The sequence below is a fragment of the Limulus polyphemus genome, unplaced genomic scaffold (genome assembly GCF_000517525.1).
Source record: "Limulus polyphemus unplaced genomic scaffold, Limulus_polyphemus-2.1.2 Scaffold7761, whole genome shotgun sequence".
Lineage (NCBI taxonomy): Eukaryota > Metazoa > Arthropoda > Merostomata > Xiphosura > Limulidae > Limulus > Limulus polyphemus.
In genome coordinates this window covers 7082-14120 of record NW_013673371.1, presented here as the reverse complement: position 1 = coordinate 14120, position 7039 = coordinate 7082, and the positions used below count along the sequence as shown (strand labels likewise).

The window sequence follows — 7039 nt, the reverse complement described above, 5'->3', positions numbered from 1 at the left end:
GTATTTAATCTCCCTGTAAGGTTTTATCCTGTCTCAACCTACATGTTTCCTCTGCTGATGGTGGAGCTGGAGTTAAACTCCCTCTACTGATTTCACGCAAAACTACACAAGGGCCATCTGCATTAGCCGTCCCTGAGTTAGCAGTGAAAGACTAGACGGAAGGCAGCTAGTCACCACAACCCACCACCAACTCTAGGGCTACTCTTCTACCAGCAAATTATGAGATTGGCCGTCACATTATAACGCCCCCACGGCTGAAAGGATGAGCATGTTTGGTGGGATGGAGATTCCCTGCTAGAGAAACTTTCACATCATCGAGTACCTTCATTTAGAGGAAAGAAAACCCATTTTGTGGTGGCTAGAGCGTTGCTATAGTTACATTTAATACATAGGTTATATTGTTCATTAAGAAGGTTAATAAAAACAGCGGTAAGATGTTTTGATGTGTTAAATAACATAATATATAAAACAAATACCTCCAAGTGAACACAATATGTTTGTATATTTCAAATGACGCGTCTGAAAAAACTACACATAAAGTGTAAAAAGTTAAAGTTAATATTATGCACACACAATACAGAAATATTATTTGAATTTAACTAACATTATAGATCTATAATGTGTAGGTTTTCAATGCTCATATTAAAGACATTTTCGAGTTAGGAAAAAGCAAGTATAAAAAATCCAAGGTTATAAACGTGTAATATAAACAAACATTCCTCTTAGATGTCACGTTTGTGGTTCTTGAGTATAACTAGTGACAAGTGTTATCTCAAGATCAGACTTTCTATAGACAGAATACTGAAAGAAGTTTAGAATATCTTGGATATAACTTTTATAATTCACATATATAATAGTATCTTGGTTTCAAGGGAGTAAACCAAGAGAAGGACCTGGTGAGGATACAAAACTCCATGGAGGAGCCACCTGAAATGTGAGGAAGTAAGAGTGTTGAAGAAGTAAAAATAAAGAAAAGATCAAGTAAATATCTTGTGTACACAGTTGGTCATTAAAACGACCAGTTCTATAACATCTCAGAAAGTTCTCTATTGTAGAAAATCTGATGGTTATAATATTAACCCTTTTATTGGTATGTTATATTCACGTTATTCCCGATAGAGTTAAATAAAGCTTTACTTCAGTTTAGTTTCTCAAAATTTCACTGTTACAGCTTTATTAGGACATGATGTAATTGATGTATGAAGTGGTTTCTCTTATAAAGTCTACATATATAAAAGATATATTATGTGACATATATTGTAAGACAAAAACTCTTTAGTATGCATTATAAATACTCAACTTCTAATAGGTTTAAACTCAAAGTTCAACCTTAAACATCAGTGTCTGTTTAGATATATTAACTTACACAATACATCTGTTAAAGTCCAGACTTAATAAAATAACAAAGTTGTTCAATAATGTAAGAGTACTTGATCAATGAGAACCCGGAATGTGTTATGTTTTATAATTTTTAGGGTTAAGAAACTTTTCTGAAAAGAATGGAATACTTTAAATAATTATCATTTTAGACTGTTTTTAAAAACATAACTAATTTTCACAGAAAGAACTACCAATAAGTTAACAGGTGAAAGTTACAGAACTGTATTTAAAAATAATAATTATTGGAATAATCAGTCTTTACATGCATCATAAGATCATGCAATGTTTTGATATGTTAAAAAATATGATAAATGAATTTGTGAGTTGCTCATAGAAATTAACATAGTTCTATATATTTTGTTATAAGACAATTGTTGACACTTCTATTAAAAATTCTTGCTGATCCTTGTATTATCAAGGATACATGTTTCATGCCATCTTATTTAATATAAATTACTTCAAAACTCCATATATTTTCTATGCTGACTTAATCCAATATATCGTTCAAGCTACTCACTAAGTTCTTCTCACCCTAGTTACTTTGTAAACCGGGTCATTCAATTAGGGTATCACGTGTGTGTTCCTGCTGAACATATTTCTGTAAGGAAAAACATACTGTATAGAAATAGTGAATATTTTACACTAGCAAGTCACGGATGTAATATCCCTTTTTGTAGTAAGAGTAATCATCAGTTACGTGGTAAGCAACTCCACCCAGAGTGTAATGACACTGCTGTTTTTTGGAAATAATGACGTATTTACTCAGTCTTCTTACATTTGTCACCATTTATGTTCGATCTGGTGTACCACTCCCTCATACTTTCTTCAACATGGTCGATCGCCTCTTTCACAGCTACATTATTCTTGCCGATGTCAACTTTAGTAGCAGAACTACATCTGAGGTTCAACGATTCCTCACCATGCTTAATGATACTTCTGGAACCATGATACCTCTTCCTGCTCCAAGCCGTCCTGTCTCCAACACTGCTCCAGATGTTTTTATTGTCTCTACCCAAGTTTTTTCCCTAATGTCAATTTCCTTACTTTGTCCTGCTGACAGTGATCATCTATCCATTGCTGATCGTTCCTCTCCTGTATCACCACCATACCGACGACTCAATTATCATTTCCATAAAGTCGACTGGAATGATTGCAGGAAGCATCTTCATTTTCTTCTTCCCGACCTTGACCCTACCACCGTTTCAAGTGTAGATGCCTTTGAACATACCTTGACATCAGATCTTTCCTCTGCAGGTGCTCGCTCAATCCCTTCTTTGCTGTCACCTACTTTCCATCCCTCCATACCCAAACAAGCCATCATACTTCTTTGCCGTGTTTCCTCACTCCTCCATGACTATCACCATTCTCATGATCCACTTGTTTTACACCAATCCAGAGGTCTCCAACACACGGACAGAAATTTCATTCAAGCTATCAAAAGTCGCCATTGGCATTACCTGTGCAACAGACTTCGTCATTCCCCTTTCTCCTCTCCGTTTCGCATCCTCACTGGTCAGTATCACTCCCCTTTCTATCCTATCCTTGTGGATGGTGAGGTTCCTGCTACTATGCTCCTCAAGGCCAGTGCTTTTGCACACCACTTTGAGTCGCAGTTTAATCCTCCACCACCACATCCTCCTTGACTTTGATGATTGTTCCTATTTCTCAGACTGTTGGCCTCTCTCTCACCCATGTTCTAAAAACCAACCCCCTGTGTGCTCCAATTACTTCTCAATATGTCATCGTCGCAACTCAGCCCTCAATCCATATGGTCTCACCTATTCCCATCTCTCTAATTCACCTGCTCAGTTTATTACCCTATTGGCATTATTCTACACCTTTCTACTTCGCACAGTTTTCTTCCCTACCACTTGGAAGTTATCAACCATAATTCTTTTCCTGAAACCAAAAAACAGGCAGAAAAGTGCAGTCGAAGCGCTTCTTAAAGTTACTAAACATAAGTTTGTTATATAATACAAATTCATAAAACATACTGATAATAACACAAATTAATAAAACAACTGATAATAATACAAATTAATAAAACATACTGGTAATAATACAAATTAATAAAACATACTGATAATAATACAAATTAATAAAACATTCTGATAATAATACAAATTAATGAAACATACTGATAATAATACAAATTAATCAAACACACTGATAATAATACAAATTAATAAAACATACTGATAATAATACAAATTAATGAAACATACTAATAATAATACAAGTTAATAAAATATACTGATAATAATATAAATTAATAAGACATACTGATAATAATACAAGTTATTAAAACATACTGATAATAATACAAATTAATGAAACATACTGATAATAATACAAATTAATGAAACATACTGATAATAATACAAATTAATAAAACATACTGATAATAATACAAGTTAATAAAATATACTGATAATAATACAAATTAATAAGACATACTGACAATAATACAAATTAATGAAACATACTGACAATAATACAAATTAATAAAACATACTGATAATAATACAAGTTAATGAAACGTACTGACAATAATACAAATTAATAAAACATACTGATAATAATACAAGTTAATAAAACATACTGACAATAATACAAATTAATAAAACATACTGACAATAATACAAATTAATAAAACATACTGACAATACAGTGAATATAGTAAAACCATTTTAGTATAGAAGTGTCCAGGTCGTTTACAAAGAACTCATTTATTCAAACTAAAACTGTCCAAATGTAACGTTTTTCTTAACACATAAACCACAAGTATATACCAGTTACTATTATGTGGACAAAGACATTCTAAACGTACAATTTTTTAGACATCAATATCAGTCACAAATGTATCGCTTTTAAATCAGTTTTTTTTAACATATAAATCAAGCAATCACTAGAACGTGTGACAATGTAACGGAGGACTTTGTTTTTACCGGTCACTCCATGAATAATAAGCCATTTGACACGTGATTGACCAACCAAAGGCTGACCCGTATACCTTGGCAACAGACTAGTCCAACAGTATGATCAGGGGTAGTTCAGAATATGTAGGAATTATAACTAATTTCACCAAAACCTAACGTTCTTCTTGACCATATAAACCACAAGTATGTAAACCTTACTATGTTATAGATAACGATATTATAAATTTATTACTTTTAGCATATTAATTCTAATTATATCACAAATGTAGCAATTTCAGTTAAAACATAATTATTAAAAAACAAAAACAACCAAGGTTTTACTACTAAAATTCATAGAAAAAACACATACAGCGGAATTTACATAAATATGGCTTTCTAATCATGTGATCCACCAGAGCTAAGCACTTTAAAATGCCTCCTAAATTTAGCATATACTATATGGACCACAGAAAACATCGAAAATGAAGTTAGGCGCTTAACTGAATGTTTCACTGACGTTAACCAGTTCCCTACTAAAGTAGTTATAGAAACTATTGATAAATTTAAAAAACACAAACAAGAGGCGTTTAACAAACAAACAAAGAAAACCTAATTACTTGCGTCATCCCATATTTAGAAAATATTAGCATACCGATATCAAAAATTTCGAAAAACTAGCACATAAATATATAACTTTAACATAACACCTAGATTCGTTTTCACCCCTGGAATAAAAATTAAACACATGATAAGAAAACATGAAACATTTACAAAATAAAGAATAACAGTTGTCCAACCTTTTACATAGGTGAAACAGGACGTAACAAAAAACCGTTCCCAAGTCCATGAGCATATGAGTAAAAACAAACACAGTTTTTCTGAACAGAACGTCACAGTACTAAAACACGAACCTGACACAAACAGAAGAAAAACTGCCTTTTCTCGTTCTTAGGTGGTAGAAAACAGATAACTAACCTCCATCTTGAAAATATTTGTTAATAATAATTATTATTATTGACTTGGTACAACATACCATTGTGAAATGTATTCTATTAGTGTATCAAATGTCTCGTGAGTCTGATTGCTGTAGTATTGGCGCCACAAGAACTCATCAAGGTAAGTGTGTTTGTGTGTTTTCTTATAACAAAGCCACATCGGGCTGTTCGAGGGGAATCGAACCCCTGATTTTAGCATTGTAAGTCCGAAGAATTACCGCTGTCTCACCGGGGGACCATCAAGGTAAGACAGCAATAGAGCATTATTCAATATGGTTAGTGTGCACTACTGTTACAGAGTCACGAAACCAATTTGTTGGTAAGTGTGGAGTCGTGTTATCGGTAATTTTGTAACATTATTGGGACCCGGATGACCAGGAATTGTCATTTTTTTCTTTAGCCATAAATTAATCATCTGTAAAATTCACGTGGGTCGATATTTACACGAATAAGTAGCTACAATCAATTTTAGAATTTAAATACATTGTTGGATTTTGAATGTTGAGTTAAATCCTAAAACGTTCTTCACTTGTGTACTTGATGATGATCGCACCAGTGATCCAAACGTCGTACCTGTTTTAAAAACTAAATTACTTACTGTAAAAGCTGTAAATTGTAATAAAATATACCTTATCAGTAAGTAAACTCAAGACGAAAGTATTATTATATCATAGGCAGGTAATGGACGCAGAAATAGACAGTAGATGGACAGTTAGAATGGTAACGATAAGAGGGCCTTTAGTCTTTATTTATATGTGTTAGTTACAATTTAATTATTAATTTTACATACCTGTGATTATCGCCACCTTTTGGTCAAGTTTCTTATTCTTAAGGTTCGGGGCTGCCATCCCGTAAATTTTACAAGTAATCTAAAAAGAAAAAAAAAACATCTTTATTTACAGGTCCACACAACTTCCGATTCTGCTTTCAAAGTTTCAGTTTGAAAAATAAACAAACACAAACAAAAACAGGCAAAGCCTTAGTTTTATTGCGTTAAATATAAACAATATTAAAACAATAACACTAGTCTAATGCTTATAGAGAGAATAAGCAATCCAAAAACTTATAAATACGTGTCTACATAAATAGAATATTTTTATGAAAAATATAAGCTGAGTTCCGTTCAATGATGTTTTCCTTTATATATGTATATATATATATCGTGATGCCACATTACTTCATATAGAATAATAAACTTACCAGATATTAATGGACTTCAGACTGTTTGTAGGTCTCTTTATCTTTACAGTCAGGCAAGTTGCTGATTCGTTAATCAGGTAAGCTGCTAGTTGCTGATTGGTTGGGAGGTGCAGTTTATCCTAGAGAGGGCTCTACAGGTTTGTTTGTTTTTGAAGTTAAGCACAAAACTACGCAATAGGCTATTTGTGCTCTGCCCATCACGGGTATCGAAACCCGGTTTCTAGCGTTGTAAGTCCGCAGACATACCGCTCTGCCACTGGGGGGCGAAGAGGGAGGGCGTTGAAAAGTTATTTAAAGATTGGTAAATAAAAGTAAGATGTCAAAGTTTTAACCTAAAATAGGCTTAGTACGTTTAACGGTACTTTAGGCCTAGGTATATTTATACTCACTGGTGAATTGTAAAACAGGAAAACACATTGTTTTATTAAATAAATACAATATAAAATTAGTTTATTGTCTCCTGGTGTTTAAAAAATTAACTTGTTTACTTGAACTTTGATCCGTTAGTTTAAATTCAACTTATAGAAATAGGTATATTATAATATA

At 32.8% G+C, this 7039-nt stretch overlaps 1 long non-coding RNA gene across 1 annotated transcript; it reads right to left on the bottom strand.

The window, feature by feature from the left end:
- Window positions 1–3121: 3121 nt before the first annotated feature.
- Window positions 3122–6584, bottom strand: LOC111089893. The gene is made up of 3 exons (XR_002614052.1): window positions 6494–6584; window positions 6084–6162; window positions 3122–3279 (listed from the first exon to the last, which is right to left on the bottom strand). It is a non-coding gene; the product is annotated as an uncharacterized LOC111089893 (long non-coding RNA).
- Window positions 6585–7039: the final 455 nt, after the last annotated feature.